Source organism: Gorilla gorilla, chromosome X, assembly GCF_029281585.2.
Source record: "Gorilla gorilla gorilla isolate KB3781 chromosome X, NHGRI_mGorGor1-v2.1_pri, whole genome shotgun sequence".
NCBI lineage: Eukaryota > Metazoa > Chordata > Mammalia > Primates > Hominidae > Gorilla > Gorilla gorilla.
The window spans coordinates 152,423,857-152,439,373 of record NC_073247.2 but is presented as its reverse complement, the minus strand read 5'-3'; the positions used below and the strand labels follow the sequence as shown (position 1 = coordinate 152,439,373).

Sequence of the window (15,517 nt, the reverse complement as noted above, 5' to 3'; positions counted from 1 at the left end):
TCTGTCCATGTATCTTTCTATATGTGGCTATGCACATGTTTCTATTTCTGTGATTCCATGTGATGTTATATCTCTGATTCTGTGCACGTGAAAGCGCATGTGCACGTGGGTTTGTGAGGTGTGTGCATACTCACATGTGAACTCAAAATCTTTTAGAGATCCTTCTGGTAATGTCCACATCTACTTTTACACAGCGTATTTAGCAGGAGCTTGATAATTTTCATTCTCTCTTGAAGAGACTAAGACAAGGGCACGTTAAAAGTCACAGCCTCTGCTGGGCGCAGTGGCTCACACCTGTAATCCCAGCACTTTGGGAGACCAAGACGGGTGGATCACCTGAGGTCAGGAGTTTGAGACCAGCCTAGCTAAGATGGTGAAACCCCGTCTCTACTAAAAATACAAAAATTAGCCAGGCGTGGTGGTGGGTGCCAGTAATCCCAGCTACTTAGGAGGCTGAGGCAGAGAACTGCTTGAACCTGGGAGGTGGAGGTTGCAGTGAGCTGAGATCACGCCACTGCACTCCAGCCTGGATGACAGAGCAAGACTCTGTCTCAGAAAAAAAAAAAAGTCATAGCCACCTTTGTAAAGGTGCTTCTTCGTGGTTAGGTGTCTCTGCTTTTCATATGTATAAATTGCATGTGTCTCTAATGTCTGTGCGTGTGTAAATCTGTGTTTCTGTTTCTGGCATGATTAAGTCTATAAATGCCTCCATATACCTACACTGGCACATGTATACGTGTATATACATATATTCAATGTGCATTTAGGACTTGTATGTCACGAACATAGATTTGTAGAACAGTGTGGATATGTGCATGCCAATGTGTGTGTATGTTGACACGTGAGGGTGCAAGTCTGTACATCTGTGCATTTGTGTGCCAGTGGATGTCTATATGTACATATGCATGTCTAAAGTGTGTTTAGGTAGGTATTATCTATAGATACATGTGTATGTCTCTTACATGCTTAGGATGTAGTCTGCTTTGGTATTTCTGTGTGGGTATACATGGCATCTGAGTGTACATCTGCCTGTGCATTTAAATGTCTATATATGCAAGTACATTTATAGAGCTCTTTATGCATGGGCCTGTAATGGTTTTTTTTGTTTTTGTTTTTTGTTGTTGTTTTTTGAGGTGGAGTTTCACTCGTTGCCCAGGCTGGAGTGCAATGGCTTGATCTCGGCTCACTGCAACCTCTGCCTCCCGGGTTCAAGTGATTCTCCTGCCTCAGCCTCCCAAGTAGCTGGGATTACAGGCGCCTGCCACCACGCCCAGCTAATTTTTGAATTTTTAATGGAGATGGGGTTTCACCATGTTGGCCTGTCTGGTCTCAAACTCCTGACCTCGGGTGATCCACCCGCCTCAGCCTCTCAAAGTGCTGGGATTACAGGCATGAACTGCCACACCTTGCCTGTAATGGGGGTTTTGAGTGTGTCATCATTTAAGTGGGTGAAATCCTGTCTTGTTTGGGGGCAGTAGCCATGTCTAGGTGTACATATGTAAGTTTGTGTATCTGTATTCACCTGTATTTATCTCTGCATGAGTCCAGGCATACAAGATGGCATCTGTGTCCATGTGGACATGTTTTGTCCTTATGTTTACTGCTTGCAAATATTCATCTCTGTGAGCTTCTGCATGTCTGTGTATCCATGTGTACATAATATACATATACTCACGCATTGGGTGTGAGTCGGTGTCTGTGCCTGTACATTCTTGCTTGTTAGATTAAGATGCCAGGCATCATTTAATCCTTACAACAGCCTCGAAGGCAGGGAACACCATCATCCCCAATTTATAAGTGAGGAGCTGAAGATTGGTGAATTAAAGTACCTTGCCTAAGGTCATATGGCCAGTAAGTGGCAGAGACAGAATTCAAAACCAGGTCTGACAGACACCAAACTCATATTCCTTGTGCTCTACCACAGAGCATTTCAATATCTAATGTGCCCAGGTAATAGCACCAGGGAGTGGTAGAGCCAGGATTGGAAGCAGGCAAGTCTGCCTCTAAATTCTATGTTCTGAACCTTGATTCTTTCCTGAAGTTAATTTCTTGAAGTTAATCTCATTTAATCCTTGGAATAGCCTAAAAGTAAATATTGCATCCATGTTTACAAATAGGTAAACAGACTCAAAGAAATGAAGTTGGCTGGGCGCGCTAGCTAATGCCTGTAATCCCAGCACTTTGGGAGGCCAAGGCAGGTGGATCACCAGGTCAGGAGTTCGAGACCAGCCTGGCCAATATGATGAAACTCCATCTCTACCAGAAATATAAAAAATTAGCCGGGTCTGGTGGCACGCACCTGTAATCCCAGCTACTTGGGAGGCTGAGGCAGGAGAAGTGCTTGAATCTGGGAGATGGAGGTTACAGTGAGCCGAGATTGCACCACTGCACTCCAGCCTGGGCAGCAGAGCAAGACTCTGTCTCAAAAAAAAAAAAAAAAAAAGAAAGAAAGAAATGAAGTCACTTGTCAAAGCTCTGTGTGAGCATGTAGGCCCTCTCCTCATATTCTGTGGAGCAAACAATATGGTGTTGGGTATTCAATGTAACTGATTGAGTTTGTCCCTTATGAAGTGAATCTGAATGTTCTAGAGTGAGCATACCTATCATGCTGCTTTTTCTAGGTGTTGTAAGGCCTTCCGAGTATTGTGTAACAAGTCTGGGAATTATGAGAGCTAGCTGTGAAATATGGGGCAAGTCTATGCGTTGTGGACTGAGCATGTGCATTGTGGATTACATTTTCCCTGTATATGCCTCTTCTGCATCATGATATGAGTCTAAGGTATGAGTATATAACGACCATGAGGCAAGCCTGAGTGTTCTGGGGCTAGTTTCTCGGTGAAATGACATGTCTCTGTGTAGTGGTGCAAGGCTAGATGTTGTGGGTCAAGTCTGGTGAGGTGAGGTAAGTCTGAGTGTGGCAGAGAACATCTTTTTGTTACAAGGGAAGTCTCTTTGCATTGGGAGTTGGTTCTATGTGTTTTGGAATAATGACCTTTATGTTGTGGCATGAGTCGTTCTGATAGGAAAGTGGGTTATGATCAAGTATGTGGGTTATTCAAAGTATAGGGAAGTGTAGGTCCTGTGAGGGAGTTTCTTGTGGTGCCGATCTGTGCCAAGAGGGATACATGTCTTCACTGCGAGGCTGTTCTCTACATTAAAAGAGACATATATAAAGGCCGGGTGCAGCGTCTCATGCCTGTAATCCCAGCGCACTGGGAGACCGAGGCGGGGGGATCACTAGGTCAAGAGATGGAGACCATCTTGGCCAACATGGTGAAACCCCGTCTCTACTAAAAATACAAAAATTAGTTGGGCACGGTGGCATGTGCCTGTAGTCTCAGCTACTGGGGAGGCTGAGGCAGGAGAATCGCTTGAACCCGGGAGGCGGAGGTTGCAGTCAGCTGAGATCGTGCCACTGCACTCCAGCCTGGTGACAGAGCAAGACTCCGTCTCACAAAAAAAAAAAAAAAAAAGAAAAAAGAAAAGAAGAGGCATATATAAATGGCACATGGGAAAGCTGTGGATTGTCATATATCTCTATATATTTTTTCTTTTTTCTCCTCAAATTCCTTTTTACCCCTCAAATTCCTTTTTACCATAGGCTATCTCTATAAAGCGTGGACCCAGTTGGTCATCGGCATCTGGTTTGGGGTGAGCATGCTTTGTGGGAGTGATTCTAGGTGCTGTGACTTTTATGATTATGATTTTCTGGATTCAATTATATGCAGTGCTCGGGTAGTCTACAGAGTGTGGATCATGTCCTCACATTGTAGGGCATGTCCAGGTGTTGTGGTCTATACATGACACTCTGTATATTGTGGGATATATCTTGAAGTCATGAGGTGAGACTATATATTTTATGGGTTGATTCTGGACAGCTATAGTAAATCTCCATGTGATGGGGCAATCTTTGCATTTTATAGTGTGTCTCTGCCTTACAGGAAATCTATGTGTTTGTGGTTTGTTTTTTTTTCTGAGGGTGGTAGTCCCTCAGGAATGAGGCTCTGTCTGCACCTAGTATGGCATTTCTGGAACTTGCGGTCCAATTCTGTGCATTTTCGGGCAATACTATATGATACAGGCTGATTCTCGATGTGATATGAGGTGTGTCTTGGTGTTGTAAAGAGAATGTGGGCGGTTAGAGGCAATTCTGGGGTGCAGGCGAAGGTTGTGTTTGTATAATACTATAGGACCGCTCTGTGTGCTATAAGGTCAGCCTGTATTATAATGCAATTTTGTGTGTTGTGGGGTATGTCAAGTTATAATTAAGCATGTCTTGAACTGTGGGTTTCTGTGTTGTGTGATGGCTTGTTTTGTGGGGTGATTTCATGTGATAGGATGTGTCGGTGGATGACAGGGTGTGTGTCTCAGTGTTGTGTGGCAAATCTGTACATTGTGATGCTTGTTGTGAATTGTCACGTACATTTTTATGTTTTGTAGGTCACATATTGGCGTTGTGGGGTGGTGTGAGGTTGTGATGAGATTCTGTGTGTTCTAGGAGAGTCTGAGTGTTGTGGAGCATGTTAGTGCACTGTGGGGAGAATCTCACATGGGTTGAGTCTGTATGTCTAATTTGATTCTAAGTGTTTTAGAGTAAGTCCGCATTTGGAAGAAAGTCTGAAAATGATGTGGCAATTCTGAGACTGTGGGGAATGTCTATGAATTTGCAAGATATTTTGTACATTGGAGGACGCACCTTTCATTAGAGAGTTTTCCATGTTGTTGTGGGGGTAAGTACACTGTAGGCCGTATCTAGGGTTTCAGTCAAGGGTACCTCGTGGGGTGAGGCTGCATTGTAAAAGGCATGCCTGGTGAGGAGCGTATCCGTACAATATGGGGTAGGTCTTGATCCTGTGGTGCAAGTCTGTGAGTCCTGGGGTAATTCTGGGTGTTGGGGGGCGCATGGTTTTTTGTGGGGCATTTGCATTGCAGAGTGATTTTGTGCATTTGGGGGTAAATCTGTGCATCAGAATGCAATTTTGTGTTTGTAGGAAAACCTTTCTGTCATAGGGTACATGTGTCCGCTGTAAGTTGTATCTAAGTACTGTGGAGTTAGTTTGTGCATTATAAGATAACATGTCTTTTTCTTTCTTTCTTTCTTTTTTTTTTTTTTTTTGAGACAGAATTTCACTCTTGTTGCCCAGGCTGGAGTGCAATGGCGTGATCTCAGCTCAGTGCAACCTCCACCTCCCAGGTTTAAGTGAGTCTCCTGCCTCAGCCTCCCGAGTAGCTGGGATTACAGGCATGCGCCACCATGCCCAGTTAATTTTGTATTTTTAGTAGAGATGGGGTTTCTCCATGTTGGTCAGGCTGATCTCGAACTCCCAATGTCAGGTGATCTGCCCGCCTCGGCCTCCCAAGGTGCTGGGATTACAGGCGTGAGCCACCACGCCTGGCCTGTAAGACATGTCTTAATGTGGTGTGGCAAGACTGTGAGTTCATGGGTAAGACTGGATATTTGGGCTCTCTTCTTCTCATAGTGGAGTAATTGTCTGTTGTAGAGTGAGGCTGTGTATTGTTAGGGAGATTTTTGCATTATGGAACTTATCTGTGGGTTATAGGGCATGTCCTGGTGTGAGTATGAGCAATACAGGGCAAGTCAGTTTCTTGTAGGTTCACTGTAGGCATTGTGAGGAATATGTGTAGTACTCTGGTACATGACTGACTCTTCAGGCAACTTTAGGTGTTACGGTAATATTGGATTAGCTGTGGGGTAAGTCTTGGCATTTTGTGAATTTTTGCACTGTGAGGTAAAATTGTTCACAGTCGGGCGTGGTGGCTCACGCCTGTAATCCCAGCACTTTGGGAGGCCAAGGTGGGCAGATCACCTGAGGTCAGGAGTTCCAGACCAGCCTGGCCAACATGGTGAAACCCCGTCTCTATTAAAAATACCAAAAATTAGCCAGGCGTAGTGGCGGGCACCTGTAATCCCAGCTACTCAGGAGGCTGAGACAGGAAAATCGCTTGAACCCAGGAGGCGGAGGTTGCAGTGAGCCGAGATCATGCCATTGCGCTGCCTGGGCAACAAGAGCGAAAATCCATCTTAAAAAAAAATAATAATTGTTCATTGTGATGGGGTTCCATGGGCTGTGCTGGGAGTCTTATGTCATGGAGCATGTATGACGTAGTAAGTTGGTCTAGGTGTTGAGTGGTTACTGTGGAAGTTATGGAGACACCAATGTGGGCTCATATGCATGTTGTGGAGTGTTTCTTGGTGTTGTGGTACATGTCTGTGTGTTTGGGTGCATGTCTGGTGGCTCTGTGCATTCTGAGGTAATCATTTGCTTTGTGGGTAAGTCTCTGTGTTGTGGGATAATGCTATAGGTAAGAGGGAAGGTCTGTGCATTGTAGAATGAATTTGAAAGTTGGGTAGAACTCCATACAGAGTGGGGCAAGTCTGTTTTCTGCAGTACATCTTAGACCTGCTGCACAAGACTATGCTGGCAGCGGGTGATGGGGAGGAAGGCAAGTCTGTGTTTGAGAATGTGAGCAGATGTTGTTTATCCATTAATTATGGAGTATATGTTTTGAGAAATGCTTATAAGTTCTTATGTAATACTTCATGGTTCTGAGAAGTCTATATCTTACAAGGCATGTTTCTGTATTGTGAGGTGTATCCAGGAGGTGTGGAAGAAGCCGTATATTTTGGGTGGAGTGTCTGCTCTGATGCAATCTGGGGTGCTGTGAGGTAAGTCACCATTGTAGGAAGAGCTCGTGATGTTATGGAATTCTGTGCATTGCTTAGGCAGTGTCTACGTTGTGAAAGAGTTGTCTGTACATTGTAAGGTGTGTCTGGCCATTGGGTGACAGGTGTGAGCTGTGAATTTATTCTAAGTGAGGGCAAATCTACGTGTTGTGCTGCATCTGTTCTGGGGTGGGTTTATGCATTTTGGGATGAGTGTAAGTGTTTGGTGTATATTTAGGAATTGTGTGATAAGTATGGGAGGTGAGTCTTTGTTCTGTAGGGTAGATCTGAGTTGGTTGTAATTGTGCATTATGATGCCATTCTTTGGGGTCAGTGTATGTCGTGTAAAACGTTTGTGTATTTTGGGTGTGTCCATGTGTTGGAAGGCATGTGCGTGTGTTGTGGGCCATGGACATGTAAATATATTCTGTGGCCAGGCTGAGCATTGCAGGGTAAATGTGTATGATATAAGGTATGTGTGTGTGCAATAAGGTAAGTCTGAAAGTAGTGAAGCGAGTCTGGGTGCTACGGGGCACGTCTTTGTGGTTTTTTTATTTGTGTATGTTATGTGAGACAAGTGTTGGCAGTGTAGAAAAAGTTTGTGAATTGTGTGGCATGCCCCTGTATTGTAGGACATGTCTGTTAGTTGTGGATGATGTTTGTGTGTTTTGGGCTATGTGCGTATGTTGTGAAGCAATCAGTGTTATTGAGTGAGTATGAGTGTCATAGTGTGAGTCTGAATGCTGTGCAGCAAGTCTGGGTGTCATGGGACGTGTTTCTGTGTTGTCTGATTTGTCTGTGTTGTTCATCCTTTCTGTGTTCTGTGAGGTAAGCCTTCATGTTATGAAGGCAAAAAGTTGTTTGGTAGGGCATATCTGTGGTTGTGGGCCACATCTGAGTGTTGCTCTATCAGTCCCTGTGATTCAAGGTAGGTATAGGTCAATGGGCCAAGTCTGTATATCATGGCGTAAGTCTGGGTATTTTGCAGCAAGCCTTCAAACAATGGGTATGTCTGGGTAGTGTAGGTTTCATTTGTGTGGTTCAGTGTTTATGTGTGTTGTGAGTCAAGTTTGGGTGTTACAGAGCTCCAAAAGTATTTCGTTGGGTTAATGTGCATATGATGGAGACAATCTATTTCTTTGGGGACATACCTGCGTATGCATATGGAATGTGTCTGTGTGTGTATGGAATGTGTCTATGTGTGTGTATGGAATGAGTCTGTGTGTGTGTGTGGAATGTGTCTGCGTGAGTGTATGGAATGCGTCTCTGTGTATGGAATTAGTCTGTGTGTGTGTATGGAATGTGTTTGTGTTTATGGAATATGTGTGTGTGTGTATGGAATGTGTTTGTGCATATGGAATGTGTCTGTGTGTGTATGGAATGTGTGACTGTGTGTGTGTACAGAATGTGTGTGTGTATGGAATGAGTGTCTGAGTATGTGTATGGAATGTGTGTGTGTATTATGGAATGTGTGTCTGTGCATGTGTACGGAGTGTGTGTGTGTGTGTGTATGGAATGTGTGTCTGTGTATGTGTATGGAATGTGTGTGTGTGTTGGTATGCAACGTGTGTGTATGGAATGTGTGTGTATGGAATGTGTGTGTGTATCAAATGTGTGTGTGTGTATGGAATGATTCTGTGTGTGTGTATGGAATGTGTGTGTGTGTGGAATGTGTCTGAGTGTGTGTATGGAATGTGTCTCTGTGTGTGTATGGAATGAGTCTGTGTGTGTATACGGAATGTATGTGTGTATATGGAATGTGTGTGTGTGTATGGAATGTGTGTGTGTATGGAATGTGTCTGTGTGTGTGTATGGAATGTGTGTGCGTGCAGAATGTGTCTGCGTGTGTGTATGGAATGTGTCTCTGTGTGTATGGAATGAGTGTGTGTGTATAGAATGTGTCTGTGTGTGTATGTAGGGAATGTGTGTGTGAATATGGAATGTGTCTGTGTGTGTGTACTGAATGTGTCTGTGTGTGTATGGAATGTGTGTGCATGGAACATGTCTCTGTGTGTGTATGGAAGTGTGTGTACACGGAATATGTGTGTGTGTGTGTGTACAGAATGTGTGTCTGTGCGTGTATGGAATGTGTCTCTGTGTATGGAAGTGTGTGTGTGTATGGAATGTGTGTGTGGAATGTGTGTGTGTATGGAATGTGTGTGTGGAATGTGTGTGTGTGTATGTATGGAATATGTCTCTGTGTGTGTATGGAATGTCTGTGTGTGTGTGTGGAATGTGTGTATGTGTATGGAATGTGTCTGTGTGTGTGCACGGAATGTGTATGTGTATGGAATGCGTGTGTGTGTGTGTGTGTATGGAATGTGTGCCTGTGTATGTGTATGGAATGCGTGTGTGTGTGTGTGTATGGAATGTGTGTCTGTGTATGTGTATGGAAAGTGTGTGTGTGAGTATGGAATGTGTCTGAATGTGTGTGTGTATGGAATGTGTGTCTGTGTGTATAGAATGTGTCTGTGTATGTGTATGGAATGTGTCTGTGTGTGTATGGAATGTGTCAGTGTATGGAATGTGTGTGTATGGAATATATGAGTGTATCGAATGTGTGTGTGTGTATGGAATGTGTGTGTGTGTGCATACGGAATGTGCGTGTGTATGGAATGTGTGTCTGTGTGTGTGTATGGTGTGTGTCTGTGTATGGAATGTGTGTGTATGGAATGTGTAACTGTGCATGTGTATGGAATGGGTGTGTATGGAATGTGTGTGTATGTGTATGCAATGTGTGTGTATGGAGCGTGTGTCTGTTGGTATGGAAGGTGTGTGTATGGAATGTGTGTGTATGGAATGTGTGTGTGTATGGAATGTGTGTGTATGGAATGTGTGTATGTGTGCATGGAATGTGTGTCTGTGTATGTATGTGTGTATGGAATGTGTGTCTGTGTGTATGGAATGTGTGTGTGTATGGAATGTGTGTGTGTGTGTTTGGAATGTGTGTATCAAATGTGTGTCTGTGTGTAAGGAATGTGTGTGTGTATGGAATGTGTGTGCATGTGTATGGAATGTGTGTGTATGCAATGTGTGTGTATGTGTATGGAATGTGTGTGTGTTGGTCTGGGATGTATGTGTATGCAATGTGTGCGTGTAAGTGTATAGAATGTGTGTCTGTGTGTATGGAATGTGTGTGTGCATGGAATGTGTGTCTGTGTGTATGGAATGTGCGTGTGTGTGTGTGCATGGAATGTGTATCTGTGTATGTGTGTGTGTATGTATGTGTGTATGGAATGTGTCTCTGTGTATGGAATGAGTCTGTGTGTGTATACAGAATGTGTGTGTGTATATGGAATGTGTCTGTGTGTGTATGGAATGTGTCTGTGTGTATAGAATGTGTCTGTGTGTGCGTATGGAATGTGTGTGTGTGGAATGTGTCTGCGTGTGTGTATAGAATGTGTCTCTGTGTGTGTACAGAATGAGTCTGTGTGTGTGTATGGAATGTGTGTGTGTGTATGGAATGTGTCAGTGTGTGTATATGGAATGTGTCTGTGTGTGTGTGTGGAATGTGTGTGTGTGTATGGAATCTGTGTGTGTTTGGAATGTGTCTGCATGTGTGTATGGAATGTCTGTGTGTATGGAATGTATCTCTGTATGTGTATGGAATGTGTGTGTGGAATGTGTGTGTGTATGGAATGTGTGTCTGTGTGTATGGAATGCGTGTGTGTATGGAATGTGTGTGTGTATGGAATGTGTCTGTGTGTATGGAATGCGTGTGTGTGTGTGTGTGTATGTATGGAATAAGTCTGTGTGTATGGAATGTGTGTGTGTCGGGAATGTGTGTATGTGTATGGAATGTGTCTGTGTGTGTATGGAATGTGTGTGTGTAAGGAATGTGTATGTATGTGTATGGAATGTGTGTGTGAGTATGGAATGTGTCTGTGTGTGTATGGAATGTTTGTGTGTGTATGGAATGTGTCTGTGTGTGTATGAAATGTGTGTGTATGGAATGTGTCTGTGTGTGTATGGAATATCTGTGTGTATGGAATGTGTGTGTATGGAATGTATCTGTGTATGTGTATGGAATGTGTGTGTGTGTGTGTATGAAGTGTGTCTGTGTATGTGTATGTAATGTGTGTGTGCATGGAATGTGTGTTTGTGTATGGAATGTGTCTGTGTATGGAATTTGTCTCCGTGTATGGTATGTGATTCTGTGCATGTGTATACAATGTGTGTGTGTGTATGGAATGCGTGTGTGTATCAAATGTGTGTGTGTAGGGAATGTGTTTCTGAATGTATACGGAATGTGTCTGTGTGATTAAGAAATGTGTGGGTGTGTGTGTGTATGGAATGTGTCTCTGGAATGTGTGTGTGTATGGAATGTGTATGGAATGTGTGTGTATGGAATGTGTCTGTGTATGGAATGTGTGTGTGTGAATGGAATGTGTGTGTGTCTGTGTACGGAACGTGTGTGTGCATGGAATGTGTGTGTGTGTGGAATGTGTTTCTGTATGTGTATGGAATGTGTCTGTGTGTAAGCAATGTGTGTGTGTATGGAATGTGTGTGTATGGAATGTTTGTGTATCGAACGTGTGTATGGAATGTGTCTCTGTGTGTATGGAATGTGTGTGTGTGTATGGGATGTGTGTGTGTATGTATGGAATATGTCTCCGTGTATGTATAGAATGTGTGTGTATCGAATGTGTGTCTGTGTGTATGGAATGTGTGTGTGTATGGAATGTGTCTGTGTGTGTATGGAATGTGTCTATGTGTGTGTATGGAATGATTCTGTGTGTGTATGGAATGCGTGTGTCTGTGGAATGTGTCTGCGTGTGTGTATGGAATGTGTCTGTGTGTGTATGGAATGTGTGTGTGTACAGAATGTGTGTGTGTATGGAGTGTGTGTGTGTACGGAATGTGTGTGCATGGAATGTGTCTCTGTGTGTATGGAATGTGTGTGTGTGTATGGAATGTGTGTGTGTATATGGAACGTACCTGTGTATGTGTATGGAATGTGTGTGTGTGTATGGAATGTGTGTGTTTATGGAATGTGTCTGTGTGTGTGTGTATGGAATGTGTGTCTGTGTGTATGGAATGTGTCTGTGTATTGTATGAAATTGTGTGTGTGTATGGAATGTGTCTATGTGCATGGAATGTGTGTGTGTATGGAATGTGTCTGTGTATGGAATGTGTCTCTGTGTATGAAATGTGTGTGTATGTGTATAGAATGTGTGTGTATGGAATGTGTGCGTGTGTATGGAATGTGTGTGTGTGGAATGTGTCTATGTATATGGAATGCGTCTGTGTGTTTGTTTAAGGAATGTGCGTGTGTGTGTGTGTGTATGGAATGTGTCTGTGTGTATGGAATGTGTGTGAGTACAGAATGTGTGTGTATATGTATGGAATATGTCTCTGTGTGTGTATGGAGTGTGTGTGTGTGGAATGTGTGTATGTGTATGGAATGTGTGTGTGTGTATGGAATGTGTGTGTGTATGGAACGTGTGTCTGTGTATGTGTATGGAATGTCTGTGTATGGAATGCCCGTGTGTATGGAATGTGTGTGTGTGTGCATGGAATGTATCTGTGTGTGTGTATGGAATCTGTGTGTGATTATGGAATATGTCTGTGTGTATGGAATGTGTGTGTATGGAATATGCCTCTGTGTATGGAATGTGTGTCTCTGTGTATGGAATGTGTGTGTGTATGGAATGTGTGTGTGTGTGTGGAATATGTGTGTGTGTATGCAATGTGTGTGTGTGTATGGACCATGTCTCTGTGTGTGTATGGAATATGTGTGTGTATAGAATGTGTGTATGTGTATGGAATGTGTGTGTGTGTGTGGAATGTGTGTATGGAATGTGTGTGTGTATGGAATGTCTGTGTGCGTGTATGGAATATGTGTGTGTATGGAATGTATCTGTGTATGTGTATGGAATGTTTGTGTGATTATGGAATATGTGTGTGTGTGTATGGAATGTGTCTGTATGGAATGTGTGTGTGTGTATGGAATGTGTGTCTCTGTGTGTGTATGGAATGTGTGTGTTTGGAATGTGTCTGTGTGTGTGTGTGGAATGTGTGGGTGTATGGAATGTGTGTGTGTATGGAATGTGCGTGTGTGTATGGAATGTGCGTGCGTGTGTGTATGGAATGTGCATGCGTATGGAATGTGTGTGTGTGTGGAAAGTGTGTGTGTATAGAATGTGTGTGTGTATGGAATGTGTCTATGTATGTGTATGGAATTTGTGTGTGTGTCTGTGTGTATGGAATGTGTATGTGTATGGAATGTGTTTGTGTGTATGGAATGTGTCTGTGTATGGAATGTGTCTGTGTATGGAATGTGTCTCCCTGTATGGTATGTGTTTGTGTGTATGTGTATAGAATGTGTGTGTGTATGGAATGTGTGTGTATGGAATGTGTTTATGTGAATGGAACGTGTGGATGTGTGTATGGAATGTGTGGGTGTATGGAATGTGTGTGTGTATGCAATGTGTGTGTATGTAATGTGTGAGTTTGTATGGAATGTGTGTGTATGGAATGTGTGTGTGTCTGTGAATGGAATGTGTGTGTGGAATGTGTCTGGGTGTGTCTGGAATGTGTCTGTGGTGTGTAAGGAACGTGTGTGTATATGGAATGTTTGTGTATGGAATGTGTGTTTGTGTGTATGTATGGAATATGCCTCTGTGTGTGTATGGAGTGTGTGTGTGTGTGTGTGTGTGTGGAATGTGTGTCTGTGTATGGAATGTGTGTGTATGGAATGCCCGTGTGTATGGAATGTGTGTGTGTGTGCATGGAATGTATCTCTGTGTGTGTATGGAATCTGTGTGTGATTATGGAATATGTCTGTGTGTGTATATGGAATGTGTGTGTATGGAATATGTCTGTGTATGGAATGTGTGTCTGTGTGTGTATGAAATGTGTGTGTATGGAATGTGTGTCTGTGTGTATGAAATGTGTGTGTATGGAATGTGTGTGTGTGTATGGAATATGTGTGTGTGTGTATGCAGTGTGTGTGTGTATGGAATATGTCTCTGTGTGTGTGTATGGAATGTGTGTGTATGGAATGTGTGTGTGCATATGGAATGTGTGTGTGTATGGAATGTGTATCTGTGTATGCAGTGTGTGTGTCTGCGTATGGAATGTGTGTCAGTGTATGGGTATGGAATGTGTGTGTGGGAGTATGGAATATGTGTCTGCATGTGTATGGAATGTGTGTGTATGGAATGTGCGTGTGTTTATGGAATGTGTGTGTATGGAATGTGTGTGTGTATGCAATGTGTGTGTATGGAATATGTCTCTGTGTGTGTATGGAATGTGTGTGTGTATAGAATGTGTGTATGTGTATGGGATGTGTCTGTGTGTATGCATGGAATGTGTGTGTGTATGGAATGTGTGTGTGCATATGGAGTGTGTGTGTGTATGGAATGTGTGTCTGTATATGGAGTGTGTGTGTGTATGGAATGTGGGTGTCTGTGTATGGAATGTGTGTCAGTGTGTGGGTATGGAATATGTGTGTGTGTGTGTATGGAATGTGTGTCTGCGTGTGTATGGAATGTGTATGGAATGTGCATGTGTTTATGGAATGTGTGTATGGAATGTGTGTGTGTGTGGAATGTGTCTGTGTGTGTATGGAATGTGTGTATATGGAATGTGTGTGTATGGAATGTGTCTGTGTGTGTGTGTATGGAATGTGTCTGTGTATGTGTATGGAATGTGTGATTATGGAATATGTCTGTGTGCGTGTGTATGGAATGTGTTTGTATGGAATATGTGTGTGTGTATGGAATGTGTGTGTGTATGGAATGTGTGTGCGTGTGTATGGAATGTGTCTCTGTGTGTACAGAATGTGTGTGTAATGTGTCTGCATGTGTGTGTACGGAATGTGTGTGTGTGTATGGAATGCGTCTGTGTATGTGTATGGAATGTGTGTGTCTGTGTGTGTGTATGGAATGTGTCTGCGTATGTGTATGGAATGTGTGTGTATGGAATGTGTGTGTATGTGTATGGAATGTGTCTGTGTATGGAATGTGTCTCCGTGTATGGTATGTGTTTGTGTGTATGTGTATGGAATATGTGTGTGTATGGAATGTGTGTGTGTATGGAACGTGTGTGTGTGAATGGAATCTGTGTGTCTGTGTATGGAATTTGTGTGTGTGTGGAATGTGTCTGTGTGTGTATGGAATGTCTGTGTGTATGGAATGTGTGTGTATGGAATGTATCCGTGTATGTGTATGGAATGTCTGTGTGTGTGTATGGAATGTGTGTGTGTGTATGGAATGTATCCGTGTATGTGTATGGAATGTGTGTGTGATTATGGAATATGTCTGTGTGTGTGTGTATGGAATGTGTGTATGATTATGGAATATGTCTGTGTGTGTGTGTATGGAATGTGTGTGTGTGTATGGAATGTGTGTCTGTGTATGTGTATGGAATGTGTGTGTTTATGGAATGTGTTTCTGTGTATGTGTATGGAATGTGTGTGTTTGTGTATGGAATGTGTGTGTGTATGGAAAGTGTGTGTGCATGGAATGTGTGTGTGTATCGAATATGTGTCTGTGTGTATGGAATGTGTGTGTGTATGGAATGTCCGTCTGTGTGTATGGAATGGGTGTGTGTGCGTGTATGGAATGTGTGTTTATGTGTATGGAATGTGTGTGTGTATGGAATGTGTCTGTGTGTGTGTATGGAATGTGTGTATGCAATGTGTGTCTGTGTGTATAGAATGTGTCTGTGTATGTGTATGGAATGTGTGTGTGTGTGTGTATGGAATGTGTCTGTGTATGTGTATGGAATGTGTGTATGGAATGTGTGTGTGTATGGAATGTGTGTGTATGGAATGTGTCTCTGTGTATGGTATGTGTTTTTGTGTGTGTGTATACAATGTGTGTGTAT

At 43.0% G+C, this 15,517-nt stretch overlaps 1 long non-coding RNA gene across 1 annotated transcript in view; it reads right to left on the bottom strand.

Moving 5' to 3' along the window:
• LOC109024765 (uncharacterized) overlaps nucleotides 1-15,517 on the bottom strand; it is a 51,521-nt gene that overhangs the window by 21,397 nt on the left and 14,607 nt on the right. The window lies entirely within an intron of this gene.